The 22,113-nt window shown below is 34.5% G+C and overlaps 1 long non-coding RNA gene across 1 annotated transcript in view; it reads left to right on the plus strand.

Moving 5' to 3' along the window:
* The first annotated feature begins 508 nt into the window (after positions 1–508).
* LOC131833146 (uncharacterized) overlaps positions 509–22,113 on the plus strand; it is a 93,888-nt gene continuing 72,283 nt past the window's right edge. The window contains exon 1 of the long non-coding RNA XR_009354339.1: positions 509–566. This is a non-coding gene — a long non-coding RNA (uncharacterized LOC131833146). The remainder of the gene's footprint in view (positions 567–22,113) is intronic.

The following is a 22,113-nucleotide window of genomic DNA, read 5'->3' on the forward strand; positions in this document are numbered from 1 at the left end:
TGCCGTTGCTTAGGAATGTTTCTTGGGAGTTTTTCAAAGAAAGATACTGTCTTTTTCTGACCTCTGACTTCCTGGTTCCCACTGCCAGGATAACAGGTACAAAAGGTAGACAGGCTAATATAATGGTTTTGTAATCATCAGTTGTAATAATGTGAAATGGCTAAGAACCTACACCTGGGAAACCAACATCTATTTACAAATCTCTACTACTTTAAGAATCACATTTTTTTAGTCTTACATGTGTGGATGAGATCACCACATTTTTCATTTTAGTCCCTATTTCTTTCATAGTCAGTAAGTGTCACATGTTGCCTCAGAGGAGATTCAAATTCTGGAATCAAAGAAGGGATTACATCTTGATTTTTCAGTTTAAAAATATTTCCTGTGATGTACTCAGGATATAGAAAAATGTGAGGAGGCAGAGCAGATTCTGACTTCCCCTTAGATTAGAAATAGATCTCCAAATTCTGGAATGTTTCAGTAGAATTTTCATTTGTACTTGGAATCTGAAAGCAGGACAGCTATGCTGGAACACCCTCAGGTCAAGTCTGGGTCAAGGGAAGGCAGTAAGTATCCACACGATACCCTGAGTATAGGTAGCAAAATACATTTTCATGTTCAGTGTATAGGCAAACGAGCTGAGACTATCTCTTCTGAGTTTCAGTATGCTTCTGATAAGGATTACGGTCAAATAGAGCATAGGTATAGTTGAGGAAGTTTAAAGAAATGGACAGAGGAGATGTGGTTGTTATTGAAAAGCAATGAAACATCTGTCTGCAGTCATTGAAGTGCAAAGGTCCAGAGTGGAAGGTGTATGTGGATACAGCTTGAGCAGGTGAAGGCTAAGGGGCAGAAGCCCCCATCAGAGTTGTGAAAACATGAGCTTAAATGTCCTAGTCTTAAATAAGAAGTTTTCCTGTTTATACCACAGACAAACCAACAAACCAACAAACCAAAAATACCTAATTATTGAACTGAAATTCACATGCTGTAAAATTTACCATTTTAATGTGAACAATTCAGTGGCATTTAGAACATCCACAATGTGATATCACCATTTATATCTAGTTTCAAAACATGGTCATCTCTGCAAAGTAAAACCTCACACCCATTAATCAGTTTCTCCTCATCCCTCTCCCCTCTCCCCACTCTCTTCCCAGCCACAGGCACCCACCAATCTATGTTCGGACTCTCTGGATTTGTCTATTCCAGATGTTCCATATGCGTGGACTTACAAAATATGCATGTGACCTTTTATGTTTGGCATTTTTTACTTAGTTGTTTTGGAGATTCATCTATGTTGTACCACGTATCAGCAACTCATTCCCTTTCATGACTGAACAGTATTTCATTATATATGTATGTTTCACGATGGGTTTTTCTGTTCATCCACTGATGAACATTTGAGCTCTTCTGTGTTTTGGCTATTATGAATAGTGCTGCTGTAGACATGTGTTTGAGTGCCAATTTTCAGTTCTTTTGTATATACTCAGAGTTAAAATATCAGTATCGTGGTAACTCTACCTTTTTAAAGATCCACTGAATTCTTTCCAATAGTGTCTCAAACATTATGCATTCCCACCACATTTTTTGATTTTGGCAAAATATCATAAGAAAGTTTTGCATGAAACAAATATGAAAGAACATGAAAAACTAATAATAATGTGTTGATTATGATTATCTCAAATATAACTAACAAAATACAGACTAAAGTTGCACAATTAAAACATCTCCAGATATCTATTGATCTAATATATTATCTATTATCTACTCATCTATTTACCTACACACACTATTTCTAAAGCTATAGTAATGAGAAATTTGCTTCAATGTATAAAGTAAATCTTACATTACTAACAGCCTGTATCATAACATAATGATACTGAGAAAATTCCTAGAATTTGACTAAAAGGCATATTAAGTGGTGACACTTTTTTTGTTAAATCTTCTAAGGCAACATAATAGAAAATTTTCTTTTATTCTCAAATAAAGAACAGCCCAGATTCCATAAAAACATTCCACATAGGGGCGCCTGGGTGGCTCAGTGAGTTAAAGCCTCTGCCTTCAGCCTAGGACCCTGGGATCGAGCCCCGCATCAGGCTCTCTGCTCAGCAGGGGGCCTGCTTCCTCCTCTCTCTCTCTGCCTGCCTCTCTGCCTACCTGTGAGCTCTGTCAAATAAATAAATAAAACCTTAAAAAAAATTCCACATAATTTTTCTAAGAAGTCTAAGAAATCTGGATTTGAGCTGCATCTGAGTAAATGTCATTGTTTAATTCAGATAGCAGGTTTCCCTAAAATCATTGTATCAAGAGTTCACTTTCTAAAGTTTTTGGTCAATTACTAATATAAATAGAACTTGTAAATGTAGCATTGATAAGCACATATTTTCTTAAGCATATATAACATAATAAAATTTCATTCTTATGATCTGATATCTGCTCATCTTTTTCTTTAAGTGGCATTATAAAATGTTTTCCAAATATAAGACTGTTTACTGAGCTAATAAAGTAATTAGCATGATTAAAATGATGGTCAACTCAAGCAAACAAATTCTGTCAACACAATCTGTGTATTAACACGGGGGATATTTATAATTTAACACAAATGTGTCCAAGTGAAATAATTTATGTAGATAGATCTCTGGCCAACCATGGAGAGCTAAACAACTTTTTGGAACATGCTTAGAAACCAATTAAAAGATAAATTTGACAAAGATTAAAGAAAATTAATCATGGATAAGCATCAGACTCATGTACATTAATTTCTTTTACAAAAGGTGTGCGACTTGACCTGATTTTGAAAACATAAATGACAAAGGAAACAGATGAGGTGGGCAGAATAATGACCCACTCTAGTTGTCCATATCCTAATTCCAAACTCAGAATTTGCAAATGTGATTAGTTTAAGGGTCTTGCAGAGGGGACTTTGCAGATGTGATTAGGTGAAGGGTCTTGATTAACCTGGGATATCTGAATAAACCCAATCGAATTACCTTGGGTCCTCTCAGTTAAGAAAGAGTGGTGGAAGAAGAGAGTTAGAGTGATTCAGTGTGGGAGAGCTTGACCCACCATGCTGACTTTGACGATACAAAGGGCCATAAGCCTACAAATGTGGCTGGCCTCTAGAAGCTTAAAAAAAATCAGTCTCTCCTAGTAGCTCCAAAAAGAAATAGAGCAATGTAACATCTTTATTTTTGCCTAATGAAACCAATGCCAGATTTCCGGCCTAAAGAATAGGAATATAATAAATTTGTGTTGTTTAAGGCACTGTTTGTAGTGATTTGTTAGAGTAGCAACAGAAAACTAATACACCAGAAATGGATGACAGTGACTCATGAGTGTGAATTCTAAGTTACGTCTTCTTTGAAGCATTATGTCCATTACTCAACTGCCTTATTTTTATTATGACACCACGATAAAAATAATAGCGTTCATGCATCCAAGATGAGCCTCGTTTAAAAAATTAGCAAAATAGACACAGAAGAGAAACCTCTATTGTAAAGAAAAATGATCATAAATACAAGTTGTATAAAATTGTATCCACAATTTCCTTGAACTTAAGTCAAAAATGTCAATGAAATAATTTTCTAAATAAATATGTAATTTCACACACAACACAGATCTATGAATAAATAATTAAGAAGAACTTATAAAATATTCCATAATTATCACTGATGGAACATTTAACTTCTCACAGAATGAATGAATTGATAGTTTATAAATTACACCAGGTCATAAGAGTAAGAAGCTATATAAATCAAAATATGAAAAGGTAGATATGTAAGCCAGAACAATTAGCACAGAAATAATTTCAAAGCATGGCTTAACAATTTTTAGTAATCTTCAAAAAGAAGTGTAAATACATTCTGTAAGGGAACTACTAAGATAATTCACTATATTAGTTAGTTAACTAAAAACATTTTGTCCTCAAGCAATTTGACCAATTTTATTTGATCAAATCAACACAAAATTCTATTCAAAAATATTGAGAAAAATTAACAAAGATATTTCCTTTTAAAAAATAAATTTGCTTTCAGCAAAGGAAATTGTAGCAAATGATGAAATAGCAGTAGAACATCTATTAAAATTGGCAATCCCGACTGGATATCTGTTATCTTATGATTTTAAGATTATTTTGGAAAATTATGTTTTCTTCATTTAGAGTGAAACAGAAATAAGAAATCTAGAGTGGAAGAAGATTAAAGTTTTTTATTTATACAGTAATTGTAAACACAAAAATCCCAAAGAAATAAGTTAAAAAATCTTCCATATTAAAAATGCAGTGCTATATGTTACAATTAGGTACCTACACAAAATTCAATAGCTCACTGAAGTAGAAAAGAAGGTTGTTAATATTCTTAAGCTAGCAACAACTACAAAAACAAAACAATAAAAAGATTTGTGGTCTTTGGAAAATATGTATATATTTTTTATAAATTCAAAAGAAAAAATAAGTAGAAAGCTGTGTCATGATTCTTTTTTTTAAGATTCTTTCTAAAAAGTTAAAATACTGTAAGATTCAATCAATCTATTGAGTTCATAGATTAAATTAATCAAAAATAATTAGTCTACTGAAGCTCCCTTGTTACTCAATAATGGGATTCCTAACATTTTTAAAAATTTTTAAAGATTCTTTTTTCTGAGAAGATTTTTTGAGAGAGAGAGAGAGCACACACAAACAGGGGAAGGGGCAGAAGGAGAGAGAGAAGTAGACTCCCTACTGAGCAGAGAGCCAGATGCAAAGCTCAATCCCAGGACCCTGAGTTCATGACCTATGCCAAAGGCAGGAACATAACCAACTGAACCACCCAGGCACCCCTGATTCTTAACATTTAGTTGTTATTCTTGACAAAAACAACAGAGAGATAGGAAAAAATAATGAGATATTTTTAATAGAATATTATAAGATAAATCTTATTTGCATCCTTACTATACTGAAAGATAAAATTCAGGACACTCTTCTCTATGATGGCTTCCTGTTTGGGTTAGAAAGCTCAGATATTAAGCTAGAAGTCTGGCAAGCTATTATGAATTGAATGTTGGAATCCCTCCAAATCAGTATGTTGACACTAAGCTTCACCTGATGGTATGTGTAGGTGGAGACTTTGAGAGGTAGTTAAATTTAGAGGAAGTCATGAAGATGGGGCCCTGGATTTGGAAGTAGTGCCCTTTTAAGAAGAGAACTAGACAAGAGAGTTCTCTGTCTCTCCATGAACACACAACAACAAGAATCCATGTGAGTATACACTGCAAAGGCAGCTGTTTACAAATCAGGATGTGGGCTGCCACTAGCTCAAATCTGTCACCACCTGGGTCTTACACCTTCAGTCTCCAGAACAGTGAGAAATAAAAATTTCTGTTGCTTAAGTCACCCATTCTCCAGTATTTTATTAGAGAAGCCTGGGCTGACTTGTTACTTATGGTGGAGGCAACCAGAAGTGAAGGCATATGGTCACTCCTCTGTCCCTGAGGTGGCAGGGCCCTCTGTTGGAGTCCAACTAAAGATTGGATTGGCCTCTCCACATCCATGCTCTGAAAAGAATTGCTGCTCTCAAAGGGGTCAGTCCATATCAGCTATATCTCCGGTTCTCAGAACTCCCTAGAAATTGAGGCATCCATGGTGGATTCTAAATGCCTTGACACAGCTGTTTATCTGTCCATTCTGAAAATGGACTGTGTGGAACTGATGTGCTGGGCCATCAGACTGAGATGAAGAGCTTCTAATTGCTGCCATGACCAGAGCTTCTGCGTGTCCATTTCAACAGTGTATGCCAGAGCACCCAGCCTAGGGAGGACCTGCTATGTGTTTTTAATAAATGTTGGTTTAATTGAAAAAAAAAAAATCAGAATCTCATTTGGAATCTATGTTCCTAGTCTCTTCCCAGCTCAGAATCATCACCGTAGGCCAGCTCTTTTAGTTAATAATTTTTAACAAGTTTTTCTAAATTTTCCTAAGTGATAGAATATAGGAAGGATAGGACCTTCACAGTACACTCCCTGCAGACACCAAGACTCTTCTCATGTTTTCATCTTGTTTTATTTTGCGTGTTAGTTTGCTCTACCATGAGGTCCTCTTAGGATTTTGATAGATCATAGGATCGTAGTTGTGCGAGTCTTTCTTCAAGAAAAGAATGAGAAAAATACTCTGCCATCTCAGAAGAGCACAATTCACCTTTGGTAGTTTGAGCAGCAGTTTTCTGACTGGGAGAGACCCAACGTTCCTGAGTTAGTAAGAATTAGGAGAATAAATTGCTTCTCCTTATCTCTGAAATTAAGAGTCAGCATCATGGACCATGATCCAGACCCCAATTTCTACTAGAAATCATATTTGCATTTTAGCCAGATATCTCTGATGGGAGGCTGCAAACAACTCACCAGTTTAAACTAATAAAATGTTCCTGCTTTCAATAATATTACATCATAACTGAAACTCATTTAAAACTTGAAAAAAACTTATAGTAAATGATTTAGAGTAAACATCAACAAAGCTCTGTTTTGTAGAGGTTTTCATGCTGAGAACACTCTCTAAACCAGGGTGGCAAACTGGCAGCCTCAGGCCAAAGCTACGCCCCCCCCACTTGTTTTTGTAAACAAAGATTTACTGGAACACAACCACACAAATTCTGTTACTTAAGGCTGTCTATGGCAGCTTTCATGCAGCAACAGCAAAGTTACCTAGTTGCTACAGAGATTGCCTGGCTGGAAAAGCCAAAAATATTTGCTATTAGACCTTTTGTAAAAAAAAAAAAAAAAAAAAAAAAAAAAAAAAAAAAAGGCAAAAAACAAACAAACAAAACAGAAAACAAAACAAAACCAAAAAAGTGCTGATTCCTGATCTAAACCATATCTGATATTGAATTCAATGATGTTAGAAGAGATAATGTAATGGCATCCATATATTTATTTAAAATAAAATACAATAGAGCAGATGCACACGCAATATGTTTGTCAAATTATATTTGTTAAAATAATCTTATGTTTCTACTGTTTCTGGTAAAAGCAGAGTTGTCATTAAACATGCAGCATCAAAAAACTCCATCAACAGCCTGTTGCCTATTTGGTTATTTAGACATATATCAGGGGACAGAATAACTGTGCATAATCATCTCTTGTTTCATTTTTAAGTTGCTTGGAAAGAAAAAAATTCTTTAATGTTCAAGGACTCTCCAGATGCAAAAAGTATTGATGTTTATCTCTTTTAAATTTCTTTACATTATAAATAATATGAATGAGGCCAAATGTTGGTAGAAAAGGAAGACTGTTGGGTGCTTGGGTGAGACCGAGTTTCAATATAACCTTTATGAAGCAGGGAGATGGTGCTAGAAGATCTTAGTTGAAAATGTCTAAAATTGCAAGTTATCTTTTTGTATTTAATGTTCTTTTAGCTTATTGCTTAGAATGGTTTGCATAAGAGTAAGTGTTTTATTTCTTCATTTGTCTGTTTCTACTAAAGTCTTATTTGTATGATTATGATACCCTAACTGGTTACTGTGGAAATTATAATGATATTAGAAACTGATTATGACTTCCGAATGAGACAAGCTGCAGGGCTGGCTAAATATATAAGCAGTGAAAAGGATGTGTTTTCATGTGAAGTGTTGAGTATTATTAAAAAAACAAAGGGAAAGAGAAACAAGGAAATGGGGAGATACAAATAAAAATAATGAGCAATTATATTCTGCCTACCAAAGTTCCCCTGCAGTTTCAATCAACGTCTCTGCTCCTGCTTTCTGTTCTCAATAATCGTGCTAGTTCTGGTAAATATAACCAGCATGATCCCAAACAGCTGTGACTGCTTTCCTGTGATTAATTAATTAATTCATACTCTTTAGTTTACTACTTTATGTATTTCTTAAACACTCCATTAGCATTTATTTCTGACCTAAGCTTGGAATGGATGAACGGTATCAAGAGAGAAATTAGAGTCTAGACTCAAGGCCCAGTAAGTAGGGAGTCCCATTCTTACCAAACTCTCCAGAAGTAGAGGGGCTATACATGTTGTTACACTTGTGTGACCTTACATTCTACCCTCTGTAAAATGGGCATACAAACACCACCAACTCCATGGAGTTCTGGGGCGATTATATGAGACAATACATGTATAAAGTAGTTAAGACAGTGCCCAGCATGTGAACAGTCCTCAGCAAATGTTAGCTATTATAGTGGTAAACTTGGAAGCTGCTTGCTTATTCAAACCATGAGCAACCACAAAAGCATTTGTGTAACTTCTTGTCTAGAATATTTATAGAAGGAGGCACAGCTGTCCACTTACGAGCTGTTGCTTAAAAGTACCATGGAGTTATACCTTCCTTTAATTCCCCACCCCCACTTTTCTCTATATTGGTGATGCTGCGTTGCTATTGGCTATTGGTAGAAATAAAATCCTTATTGGAAGATAATTGCTTGCCCCAAACACCAGAATCTTCATAGTGGGCCCCTGTTGTGCAGTAATGAGCCAAGACCTTCAAAGAAAGCAAATTCGTCAGGGTGCCTGGAAAGGAGCTGAGACAAGAACTGTCCCTCAGTTGATCTCAGGTACCCAGAAGCTACCCAGTTATAAATGGGTGAGTGAAGACCTGGTGTTACATAGGTCTCCACTGAAAGGAGCCATTGGAATCAGGTCTCCTAAAGATAATCTCACCTTATTTGCACACCCAAGTTTTATGAGTCCCTGTAAATGTATCACCTGTATGCTGGTGAAATATTCCTAATTAAAACTAATTTGTATTCCACCTGCTCACCTATGAATGAACTACAAGCATGACCTCTTTAATTAGTATGTCCGCCTGAAGGTTGCTACCCTCAGATCCGTACAGCTACCGACTGTCATCTAAACACGAAATCTAGCTAAGCCACCTCCCTATTACAACTTGTTGGTGTCTTTCCATGCAGTATAAAGCTCAATCTTCATAGCATCCATACAAGTTATGTCCACATTGGCCTTGCCATCCTCCTAGCTTCATTTCTCATGCCTCCCTCACACCCCCATTCTAAAAGGCTCTTCCTCTAAGAATCCTGTAGCATGGAACAGTGAACTGAATTTATCTGGTATGTTCCCGGTTATGTCAGATTTATTTTTGTTTCAAGGCAGTCAGTTGGTCTCCTTATTAAATTACATTCAATAAACATTCTATAAATGCATTTCTGTTGTCTTATTGTTCTCATAGTCAGGAGGTATTTCCTAATGATTTGTCTAAATCTTGCTTTAAAAATTCAAATGCTAAAGAAAAAAAAATCAAATGCTTTCCTGCAACCTTAAAGAAATGTAGAATTAAATGAAGACACATTGCGCACATCCTTTCATACACTGAGAGTTGTTGCAGAATAAGAATTTATTTTTCTATTTTGTCTTTTTTGAACCAGTCATAGCATGGATCATGAAAATTTACATATTAATAGGTGTTTAATAAATTTCTGAATAGAAAGAATGAGTGGAGAATCCCTTTAGACTATTTTTCTAGACTGATGTAAACAAGCCTTCAGAGACTGAGATTCTCCTCTATTAAAATGGGTAGTAATCATCACTTTGTAAGAAGCAAAAACTACAAAGTAATTGAAAGAGTATTCACATATATCTCTGTGTGTCAAAACAGGACTCCTATAAACAAGTGTGGAAAGCTTGATAAATATTTCAATTTATACTCTGAAGAGTTTGGGGATCCTTGGGCTATTATTTCTCCACAGAACAATAGTAAAAAGGGCAGCTGCTACTCATATAGGATACATATAACAGCTTTCCCACAACTCTGATGCAAGTTCCTACATAATTGGAATTTTGGATGAGGTGACAATTACTTCCAAGTTTTCTGTCAGTTATTCTCTAAAGTGTTATTCAAAACACTGTGTATAATAACTGGAACAATAAGTGCCAACCAATCAGAGTACACATGCACCCATTCAGAACAGACACCGGTCATAAACAACCAGCACAGCAATGTGGATTGAATCAGTCTTGCCTACACTGGAATTCTCATTAGAGGGAGAAACCTTCTACCTTTAGAGCACTAGGCCAAGCCTTCAAAAAATACCTTTCTAAACATCAAGGGAAAAAACAAAGAATCTACCCTAGACTTGCTTTTTTAAAAAACATTTTCTTGTTTCCTCAAGCACGGTACTCTGCGAACCATACTAAATCAGGGATATTCTAAAATAAAGTTGAACAGAGACTGGAAGAGTTGTTAGACATGCTACTTTTTGATCATGTAAACTTTTAATAATGCATGTAAAAATAGTGCATGTAAAATTTTTAATGTTTCTGGTCTTCTACAGAATATGGTCATTTGGCTAGTAAACTTCAGTTAGAGAAAAATAATGCCTTCTTTGGGAAACTGTAGTTCATTCTCCCAGCTTTGTAAGTTTCCTCTTATACCACCACCTGTTTCTGTAAGTTAAAATAACACATGAGAAGATTTTCATGCAAGTTGCAAAAATACATAGTAAATACTCTAAAAATTCTATTACTACTTTTATTGTCATTTGTGTTTTTGTTGATGACACCAGAGAGTCGCGAATAGGGTGAGCCCAAGAGGGAGTCTCGTGGGAGGCCATGGCATTACAGGCAGTAATTATGCTCCTCCTGCCCTGTGTGCCCTACCCCATCATAGCCCACATCTGGGTCTTGGTGTTGCTCATTCTTCTCTCCTCCAGGCACTAATAATATTTATCCATCCCTTTTCCAAGACTCTGCTCACCATTGAGAAGAAAATCCTTTGAAATTCTTCTATTTTTTTTTAAGATTTTATTTATTTATTTGACAGAGATTGCAAGTAAGCAGAGAGGCAGGTCAAGGGAAAGGGGGAAGCAGGCTCCCTGCTGAGCAAAGAGCCCAGTGAGGGACTCGATCTCAGGACCCTGAGATCATGAACTGAACCGAAAGCAGAGGCTTAACCCACTGAGCCACCCAGGCTCCCCTGAAATTATTTTAATGGACAGTAATGATTTGCATTGTTCCTGTTTCCCTTTGCCCCAAACATGATCACAAGCATCTTAGGAAGTCATACTAGGAACCTTATTTCAAATAAACCTTGACAATTTTAGATAGGGTGGCAAGATGTAAAAAAGGCAACTATTCAGACATTCACTCACCCTCATATTTCAGAAGGCCCACTTAAGCCTTTTTTTTGATACAAAGGAAGCAGACTTTAGCTTATTATATATTAATATGCATATGATACTTATTCAATTATAGTTTCTACTAATGGTGACACAAAACCTCAGGTCAGGGATAGGCCAATTCATTTTGAATGTTTCCATTGTGCTTTCCTAGGAGGTTTCTAAGAATAACTGAAGATTATCATCTATGGAAACAGCCCTATACAATTTAGTTGAACATTTCCAGTTTTATTCATAAAGTACTTTTTTTTTCTTTTTTGGTTCAGAATAGCAACTATAGGGTTGGACGCATTAAGTTTATTTTATCATTTTTAATGCAAAGATTATTACTATAATTTACATATCTTACTAAGAGCCAAAAGCTTCCTGCTGTGGTTTTTTCCACCAATGTGCTACAAATTAACAACCCAGCAACATTAAAGCAAATGAAAAAAAAAAAGTTAATTCTTTTCAATATAAGGAAAATTATCTGTACATGAGACTATATAATTCCCTCAATAAGATATCCAGAAATAAGAAAATAAAAATTCTATATAAGCTACATTAATGTTTTAGTCTCATGTGATACGGAAATATAAATCATAAGAAAATATAATAAAATCAATATTGATGAGGCATTACATTTGAGGCTGAGAACCATGCTAAAGTCATAAGAAAAGAAAGTGCATCGACAATATTTGCAGGAATCACTGAGGCCTTCATCATATAAAAATGACTGAAATAAGTATGAATTTTCTTTCTTATTCCCCACTGATATAAAAGCATCAACTTTTGGTAAACAAGTAGACTGATGCTTCAAGAAGGAGTTCCAATAATGAAACAGCGCATCTGGAAATTGCCATTACTCAAAGTATTCCATTGAGTTAATGAACACTTTCTATACCTAGTATCTTGATGGGAATCCCTGGATGACCCTTCTGCCGACATCACCCATAGACTTGACTTGACTTTACCAAAATAATTTCAAGAGCCATTCACCATAGACCAGTTTCCCAATGACCTGCATTTACTCCAAATACTGTTTTGTTTTGTTTTTTTAAGATTTTATTTATTTGACAGACAGAGATCACAAGTAGGCATAGAGGCAGGCAGAGAGAGAGGGGGAAACAGACTCTCTGCTGAGCAGAGATCCCGATGCGGGGCTCCATCCCAGGACCCTGGGATCATGCCCTGAGCTGAAGGTAGAGGCTTTAACCCACTGAGCCACCCAGGGGCCCTCCAAATACTGTTTAAACCCATTATCTTTTTCCTATAGCTTCATTGATTTGCCCAAACTCAGTGCACACTGTCTCACAAATTTCACGTTCATCTGCTTCCTTTTGAAGCCAAAGTCGCTTAGGTCATCTTAGAACATAGGATATGGGGTAGTCAGTAAGTTGATGAGTGAGTAACATAAATTATAGAATGTGCAGTCATTGAAAAAATATACTGTAACTAATATGTCAACAACTTTTAGTTTCAAATGTTCCATAAGAGTAATTTGTTAGGAAACTATACTATTATTTTAATTCTTCGGGTGTTTAAAAAATGTGTAGGAGCATTTTAAGTTGTATATAAATTCACAGAAACCCTGATGCTCTATCTAGACAAATAGACTGTCCAAAAAATATAAGATGTATTGCTTCCTGATTGAGATCAACAATGATTTTTATAGTATCTACTGTTGCTCAGGTACTGAGCTAGGCTTTGGGAAACAAAGACGAAAAGGATCTTTTCCCTCAAAGATTTCAGTTACGTTTTCATGAGAAACCATTTCAGTGCATTCATATTCCTTTTATACAAACAGATATTAATTACTTATTTGTAGAGATGTTTTTAAGAATATGCTATATTGTGACTACAGCTGACCCTTGAACAGCAGGGGTTTGAGCTGCACGGGTCCACTTACATGAAGATTATTTTTGATAAGTACAGTACAATACTGTAAATGTATTTTCTTTGTGATTTTCTTAATAGTATTTTCTTTTTTCTAGCTTACTTTATTTCAAGAATACAGGATATAATATATATAACACAAAAAATATGTGTTTACATTATTGGGGTTTTGTTCCACAGTAGACTGATTAGTTATATTTTGGGGGAGTCAAAAATTATGCATTATTTTTTGAGTGTGCATATGCACAGTGTGTTTGACTCCCACATTGTTCAAGGTCAGTGTGTTTGACTCCCACATTGTTCAAGGGTCAACTGCACTGTTTATAAAAACAAACTATAGAGTAAAATCTTAAACAACATGGAAATGTGTAAAGCAAAAAGTAAAATGACCTAATTTCCTATAGTCATCCCTTTGGACTTTAGTAACTCTGGGTAATGTTTCCCTCTATGCATCCCTTTTCTAAAGACTTTGGAAACAAATTATACAAACTTTCTACAATTTCCTTAGTATTTTTTTTTTATAGATAAGTTACAATACATTTAACTTGTATTACTTAAATTTTACGTGTAATTCACTGTACTTAAAAAAAAATAGAAAAAGGCAACAAAATTAATTATTAATTAAAATGACTAGGACCACTTAAATTTATAAAAACATCTAAATTAAAAACCATTAACTCCACATATTTGGTACCTGATATTTATTATATGCATTATACATAATATACATAATAAATATCATAGCATATGAATTAAATATAATTTATTTTATTATTTTTTATGTGGGGCTTGAACTCATGAATCTGAGATCAAGAGGGCTGAGATCAAGAGTTGAATGCTTAACTGACTAAGCCACCCAGGTACCCCCTAATTAAATGTAATTTAAACATGAGAAAACTATTGTCCTAATGTAGATTTTGAAGAATAATGCAGAAATTAAATAAGTATTTATATAGAGAAAATAAAGTACAGGAACATGGTGTCTATTTCATTACTGATCATAACTGATCATTAAAAAAAGAATATATACCAAATACTGGTGAATTATCTTTAAAGAAGATACTATTTAATTCTCTTTATCAGCTTTAAAAGCTGTATTTTATGTCTATTACTATATTTATTCCCAGCAGCTTGTGTGCATTTTTGTGTGTGCATGTGTATGAATTCACAAGCTCACTATAAATTTCCTATGAGGTTACAAAGTACTTACATTATTTTAGGTGATCTGAATAAGAGTAAAATTGAGGAATCAAATTACCCAGCTATCAATAATTATTATAAAGTTTCAATAATTAAACCGTGCACTATTGCACACAGACAAATTAATTGACCAATAGAAGAGAATAGGTAAACCAGAAAAAGAATCAGTCATATATGATCATATAATTTGTTCCAATGGGGCCAGTGGTATTCAGAGAGGATAAGGATAGGCTTTTCACTGAATGATGTTGGGTCAATTAGAAAGCTGCACAGGAAAAAACACCAAACCTGACATTTACATCATATCATTTATAAAAATCAATTCAAGGTAGAGTCATAGCCTCTCATGAAAGTGAAACAATAAAGTTTCTGGAAGAAACATAGAAAAACATCTTCATAACCTTGGAGTTGGCAAAGATGAGTTAACTAGGGCACATAACCACACAAAAAAAGCTGATAAATTGGATTTCAAAATTAAACTTAGTACTTTTGTTCATCAAAGCAAATCCTTAAAAGATTGGAAGGCAAGCCAGACTGACAGGGGATATTTGAAATATATAGCATTAAAAAAAATAAAAGTCTTCTATCCAAAAATCAGCAATACATGAGTAATATAACAACAGGGAACCATATTTTGAAGTTAGCCAAGGAGGGGTGCCTGAGTGGCTCAGTAGGTTAAGCATCTGCTTTTGGCTAGGATCATGATCCCAGGGTCATGGGATCAAACTCCGTGTAGGGGTCTCTGCTCAGCTTTCTGCTGTTCTGCCTACTTGTGATCTCTCTTTCCCTCTCTTAATTTCTGTCAAATAAACAAAATCTTAAAACAAAATAAAGTTAGCAAAGGACATGAGCAGGCACTTATCAGCTAAGAATATATTTATGGCTGATAGGCATATATAATAGTTTTCATCATTATTCTTCTTCTGAGAAATTCAAATTTAAACTGGAAAGTGATATTAATATGTAATCATAATCCTGGCTAAACTTATAATTGCAAGGGTTGCTAAATATATGGCACAACCTGGAACTCTGGTACATGGATGGTGTGAATGCATGTTGGCATATCATGTTAGAAAACTACTTGGTAGTAGTTTCTGAAGTAAAACAAATGCCTCCTTTTTGATCTTTAGAATTAGAAGCCTAGGGGGAAACAAAGTATTGAGTGTGTACAAAAACAAAACAAAATGACTATGTACCAAAATGTTTTTAGTAACTACTTATAATAGCCCAAGGTAAAAGAATGTAAATAGTTCACAATATAAGATAAATATATATATTGTGGTGTAATGATATAATGAAATACAGATATTCCCCACTTTTGAAAGTGGGGAATATTATGCCACTTCATTTTCATAAAAGATGTACAATAGTACCTGTTATCAGTAACTCAAACAAATCTGAAGGGATTTTCATTTTTATGAAAAAAGATGGAAAGTGAAAATAGCTTTCAGTGTTTTGTAGCAAGCTGTAAAGAAAATGTACATCCTGAACAACAAGATTGGCACCTTCAAACTCTTCCTCCTGGAGCTATGCTCAGCATCTTAGTGTCAATCTGCCAGAGCTTTGAACTGTGTCTGTGAGCATCTGTGCTTTATCTAGACTTGCTCTGTATCCTTTAGCAGATCAGAAAGCTTAAGAGAGGGTCCATTGGGGGCAGGGGAGTGGGGTAGTTATAGCTTAAAAATTTTTCCATATAAGTTAATGGTAATTGTTTCTTTGCTTTATGCCATTTGGCTTACAGATTTTCACAGGGTCCCTTTACTTCTGGATAGTAGGGGAATCCTGAATTTAACAGCAATACAAAATAGAAAAATAATTCTATTTACAACATGGATTCATCTGAGAGACAAAACTTTGAATGCTAGAAGCTAGATGTAAAATAATACAAATTGTATTATTCTACTCGTGAATTTAAAAGCAGGTATAAAACCAATATATAGTAATGGATAGCAGAATATTTATTACTTTTGGGAATGGGGGGTGGGGCTTCTCAGGTTTTGGGAGTTATTCTGTATATTCTAAGAGTCCAGGTACCAATCAAATGTGTACTTAACTGAATTTAAGTTATTTGTTATGATTATTTTAAACAAGGCAATGCTTATTCCTCTAAGGGATAAATGGCTTGATACTTACTCATGATCTTAGAAAAATGTTCAACTTAGGTTTCAATTTGTATCCAAATTATATATATGAATTTGTGAAGAATTGACCTAGAATCATTAACAAAGGGAAATTTCACTACTGATTATTGAATTTGTACCAATTCAGAATGGGCCTAGGGCTTTCTTAAATCAAAGATATAGATTCCTTGTTTTTTTTTTTTTTTTTTTTTTCATGTCTCAAATGAACCTAGAGGATCCTCTAAAAATTTGATATATACATAGTGATAATAATGTTGGTAACCAATTCAGTTCATATTGTGATGCATCCTTGTTAAGAATAATGGAGAAAGATTGAGTATTGAAAATTAAATGTTCTTTTTTTTACCCATTGCAATTCATCTAACATGATTTAGTTTGAGTTGTATATCATTTATTCATATGAAAAAAATAGGTAGGTTTATTGAATAATAGAAAATTTATTCCGAAAGTAACATTATCATTGTAGGTGGTTAGTAATGAATGGATGAGGATGAGTAAATCAATGAAAGAAGGGGGTTATTTAGAGACATCTCCTCATTTATTTCTGGACATAGTTCTTTAGCCAATAAATTGGATAGTTTAAAGGCTTGGCAAGCTATATGTAAAGCACGCAAAATATTATATAATCATTAATTAATTCAACAGATATTTATTGAGTGTTGCATATATGCCAGATATTCTTCCAGAATCTGAAGTTATGTTAGGGAACAACAACAACAACAACAACAACAACACAACAACAAATTACTGCTCTAATGCAGATTTCATGGAATTTACACATCTTTGATTTTTTTTTTTTTTTAGCTCTTCAATAAATAAAGGATGCATCTCAAATAAAGTGAGAGAATAGAACTGAGCCTTTGTTACTCATGACATAACCTTCTATAGCCAGACACTCTCACACACACAGGTGCTTGCACTCACAGATACATGTCCTGGTTCCAGCCCTATAAACCCACCATCATAAATCACATTTACTAAGAGAAAAAAAGAAGAAAGGAAGAAAGAAAGGAAGGAAAGAAAGAAAGAAGGAAGGAAGGAAGGGAGAAGGAAGATAATTTTGCCCATTGCACTTCCCCAGAAACCATCAGCACTGCAAGGAGGATATTATTACCATTCATGCTAATTTACATTAGGATTTCAAAAGATGTGATTGCATGGAGAACAGTTCAGATATTAAATACAAAGTCATGGGGCACCTGGGTGGCTCAGTGGGTTAAAGCCGCTGCCTTCAGCTCAGGTCATGATCCCATGGTCCTGGGATTGAGTCCCGCATGGGACTCTCTGCTCATCAGAGATCCCGCTTCCCTTGCTCTCTCTCTGCCTGCCTCTCTGCCTACTTGTGATCTCTGTCTGTCAAATAAATAAATAAAATCTTAAAAAAAAAAAAACAGTAAGTGCAAAGCCATATTTTCACATTTATCTCAAGCCCCACCTCATCTACTCACTCAAGTTTTCATACACTGAACCCGTCTTTAACTGTAGATGCTCTTAAGATTTATTCCACTACTTGATATTCACCACACACACACACCTCAGGTGGAATTTTATTATATTTCTTTTTGCATCATATTCTCTAGCCACGAATACATTACATTGTGCTATATATGTAGTTAGAATATTGTAGTTAGAACATTAGTTAAAATGATGAAGTACTACTGTGCTGGTTATAGAAGGAATGGTGGTGGGAAAAGTAAAAGTAGTAGAAAGTAGAATACATGTTACTTACTATTATAGACTGAATGTTTGTGTCCTCCCCAAATTCATATGTTGAAGCTCTTGCCAGGAATGGCCAGAAATCTCTGCACTGAAGATGAGAGATTACTTGAAATTTTTCTGTGAGAGAGAGGAGAAAGCAAGGGGGTCAATGCTCAGAGATGAACACCCTTTGCTATTTTTTGCTCCAGCTTTTATTGGTTTTTCTGGATAATCACAAATCCTTATCACTATTTCTCAAGCACATGATGTGTGACAAGGGGTCTTACTGAAACTAGGAGGATCTGTTTATGGGAAAGATAACGATATGCTAATCTGCATGTTCTGCGTGTTCTACTTGTTCTGCTAAGGGACAATGCACACACCTCTTAGATCACAGAGTGGATGTTTGGGCTAAGAAAGTCTCGGGGAAGGCAGCTCCCCTTGTCATTCCAAAGGCCTATGCCCTTTCTGAAAGCTTCCCAGCCCTCAGCGCTCTATGTTACATTTCAGCAAGCAAGGTATGTATTATGGCTGATTTCATGCTGTACATTAAACCCCAGTATCTCTAACCCTCAGAATGCTTGTATTTAGAGGTAGGGCCTTTGGGAGGTAGTGAGTTCTAAAGGAAGTGATGAGAATGGATTCCATTATAGGATCAGTGACATTGTATGAAGAGAAATAAACCAGAGCTCTCTCTGTCTCTCCGTCCTGTGAGGATACAAAGAGAAGGCAGCCATATACTCAAGCCAGGAGGAGGGCTCTCACCAGAAACAGAATCATATAGCATGCTGAATTTGGACTTCCCAGTCTCTAGACTGGGAGAAATAAACGTCTGTTGTTTAAGCCAACCAGTCTACGGTATTTTGTTCTGGCTGCCTGAGCTGATTAAGATATTTACTAGAGACTTAAACTATGGTAGGCAGACACAAACTGATGACTTAATTTTTTGTAATCTTCTTTACTGTTTAAAACAAACTGATACACTGGGTGCTGCTATTGCTGCTGTTTTACAGATGAAGAAACTGAAACATAGGGAGATTAAGTAATTTGCCCCAGGCTCACAGAGAGTCAATGAAAGGAAATCTGACCTCCAAACTATTAAATCAATCATAACATGCTGCTATCCCACGAATTTGTGTAATGCTGCTTTTCAGAAGCCATTTCTAATAAATGATATCTACAATTCAGTTATACATCTCAATTCAGCAGCATATAATAATGAAGAATATATATGGTAGATTTTATTGTTGAGTAAGTAACATTATTTTAGAAAGCAAGAAATAACTTTAAGGGTGTTATCATGGAATTTAAACTCTTTATATATCATGCAGTCGCTGTTATACATGTATATAATAAAAAGGGTCTATATTCATTTATTATTTTATTCATTCAAAATATGTAAATAAATAAGAAGCATGCATTTTTATATTTAAGAAGTTCAATAACTAAACAGGAGTATAGATTATTTTTTTTTGTTTTTTTTAATATAATTTTTTATTTTTTATAAACATATATTTTTATCCCCAGGGGTACAGGTCTGTGAATCACCAGGTTTACACACTTCACAGCACTCACCAAAACACATACCCTCCCCAATGTCCATAATCCCACCCCCTTCTCCCAAACCCCCTCCCCCTAACAACCCTCAGTTTGTTTTGTGAGATTAAGAGTCACTTATGGTTTGTCTCCCTCCCAATCCCATCTTCTTTCATTTATTCTTCTGTTTTTAGACAACGTACATGTGCTGATGGAGATAGAGCAAGGCAATGGTGTAGAAGAATAGAAACAAATTGCTAAGTCTGAGAAGTGAAAGAAAGTTTCCAGTAAGATGTGACATTTAAACTGACATTGAACAATGAGGATCCTTTTGCAATCAGGTGATGTCTTAACTTGAAAACATAGAACCTATTCAGGTTGTCAGCTGATAGGTCATTAAAAATAATTTTTGCTGACTCTTCACTATATGACTTTTCTATCACAAGCCAAAAGGAAGTTATAGCTGTGACACTGCTGTAGCAATTTATATATATGTGCACATATGCACATATATATTAGACTTCTCAGTGCTTATGGCCATAAAATTTAAAAAATATTTTGCATAATGTTGAATCATTTATTAAGCAGTAAATAAACCTCTTCATTGAATGCATGGATGGATTATAACCAAAACACCGTCCCATCTATTATTATCAAAAACTGTAATATACTAATGAAGCTTTAATCACGTGTGTACTAATTCTAATTATAAAAATAATCAATCAAGAGTGAAAACTAGAGCCCTAGAGGCTTACAGTCATAAAAAATTAATATTCTTAAGGATTATACTTAAATTCCTGTATGCTTGGGTAATCAATTATATATTTTAAATGATATATTATATTTTCATAAAATTAAGTGGGAGAATTTGAAATGGAAAAATAGGAAGAAAAGGCACAATGCAAATATCCTATCTGGTAAAGAAGAGTTCATGTATGTATGTGTAAAAATCGATGAGAGTAGCAAACAAAATACTTTGGTATTTAGATTTTATTGGTTCAATTTTAAAAAGTAACCATTAGTAGTTTTATTTGAAGATGACAGTACTTTCAATGTGCTGGAAATTGCATTTTTGCATCTGTTTAAGCATATAAAGTAAGATTTTTAAATGGAAACTAAATATCCTCAAAGGGGTACATAATTTAAAAAAATATTTTATCAATAGCACAAACAAAATCTTTTAATGTTACTTATTGGAAAACTGAGGGATAATTTATGAGATAATATCAAACTAAAATATGGCAATCAATACATAATGAAAGGGGTTATGCCCCATTGAGAATTTAAGGCAAAAAAGAGCAAGAACAAATGTTTTGAGTAGAATACTTTATCACAATATAGTGTCTATTTTCTTTCTAAAACAAGACAGTGTGGCACAGTTAGTCTTGATACAACTGGTTGAACTACTGAGTTGTAATTTGATTACCAGCGTTCATACATTTAGTCATGTCCATTAGGTATATTTTCTTAAGTTTCTTCTCCATTATAGCTTATATTGATAAATGGTAAACTCTAAATCTCAACATACATGTACATATAGAACATGAATGCTAAAGTTGTGTTCTGAGCATACATTGTGTATTATTCAGGCTAATAGACTACAGGAATTCTGTGTCACTGTAGGTTAGAGTTGATGCATGAACTATGTTAGACAGCAAGACAGAATTGTTTTCAATGTAATCCTCAGGGAGTCCTTCAGAAAAGGGAAAACAATGATTTTGAAGGTTCATTTCAGTGCCAGCTGGCAGAGATCTTAAAGGTTATTCTGTTTTACCCATACTACATAGTTATTTAAATGTTTCTGTGTGCAACATATCAGAGGAGAGTGTATTTAGAAACACTGGAATTTTAAAAATGTGTTTACAGTGGCAAAAGAAATGAAAAACAGGAATGTGTTGAATACCTTTTCTGGTTGTATTGCATTAGTATTCTAATTTTACAAATATTTGTTCTATTTTCACTAAAAGATTGCATATCATGCCTGAGATATTTACCTCTACCCTAACTGGATGCCAAAAACCTACCTGGGCATCTTTTATTGTTTCTATTTTCTGCCAAATTAAATATTTATTATACAGAAGCAGTATTCTACAAGCCTAGATTTATTTTGGTTAGCATGTTTAGACATGAGTAAAATGAGGTTGAAAAGATAGGAAATTTACTTAAAAAGAAACAATCAATTGAAGAAATCAATTGTCCTTACTTCATCAAGAAATAGTTTTCTAAAACTAATATGACTTCATAATAACATTATATAACTTCAGACTTACTTTTGTTTAAAATTTTCAAATTTCAGATACCCATTAGGAATAAGCAGATAAATAGCTCATTCTCAAACAAGAAATCTTCATTTCTTTTCTTTTCTTTTCTTTTTTTTTAAATTTTGTCAAATGATGTTTTGGCTATCTACTAAGTAAAATTCATGTGACTATTCCCTTGAGAGGCAGCTTTATGGACATGCAACCAAGTGAGATCTCATGGGGTTCCATGTTTGGTTTAATGCTTTGTTGCCATCACTTAGGAAAAAAAAATAAGGCAGGGCTGGGCAGCT

This window comes from Mustela lutreola, chromosome 6 (genome assembly GCF_030435805.1).
Source record: "Mustela lutreola isolate mMusLut2 chromosome 6, mMusLut2.pri, whole genome shotgun sequence".
NCBI classification, from domain to species: Eukaryota; Metazoa; Chordata; class Mammalia; order Carnivora; family Mustelidae; genus Mustela; species Mustela lutreola.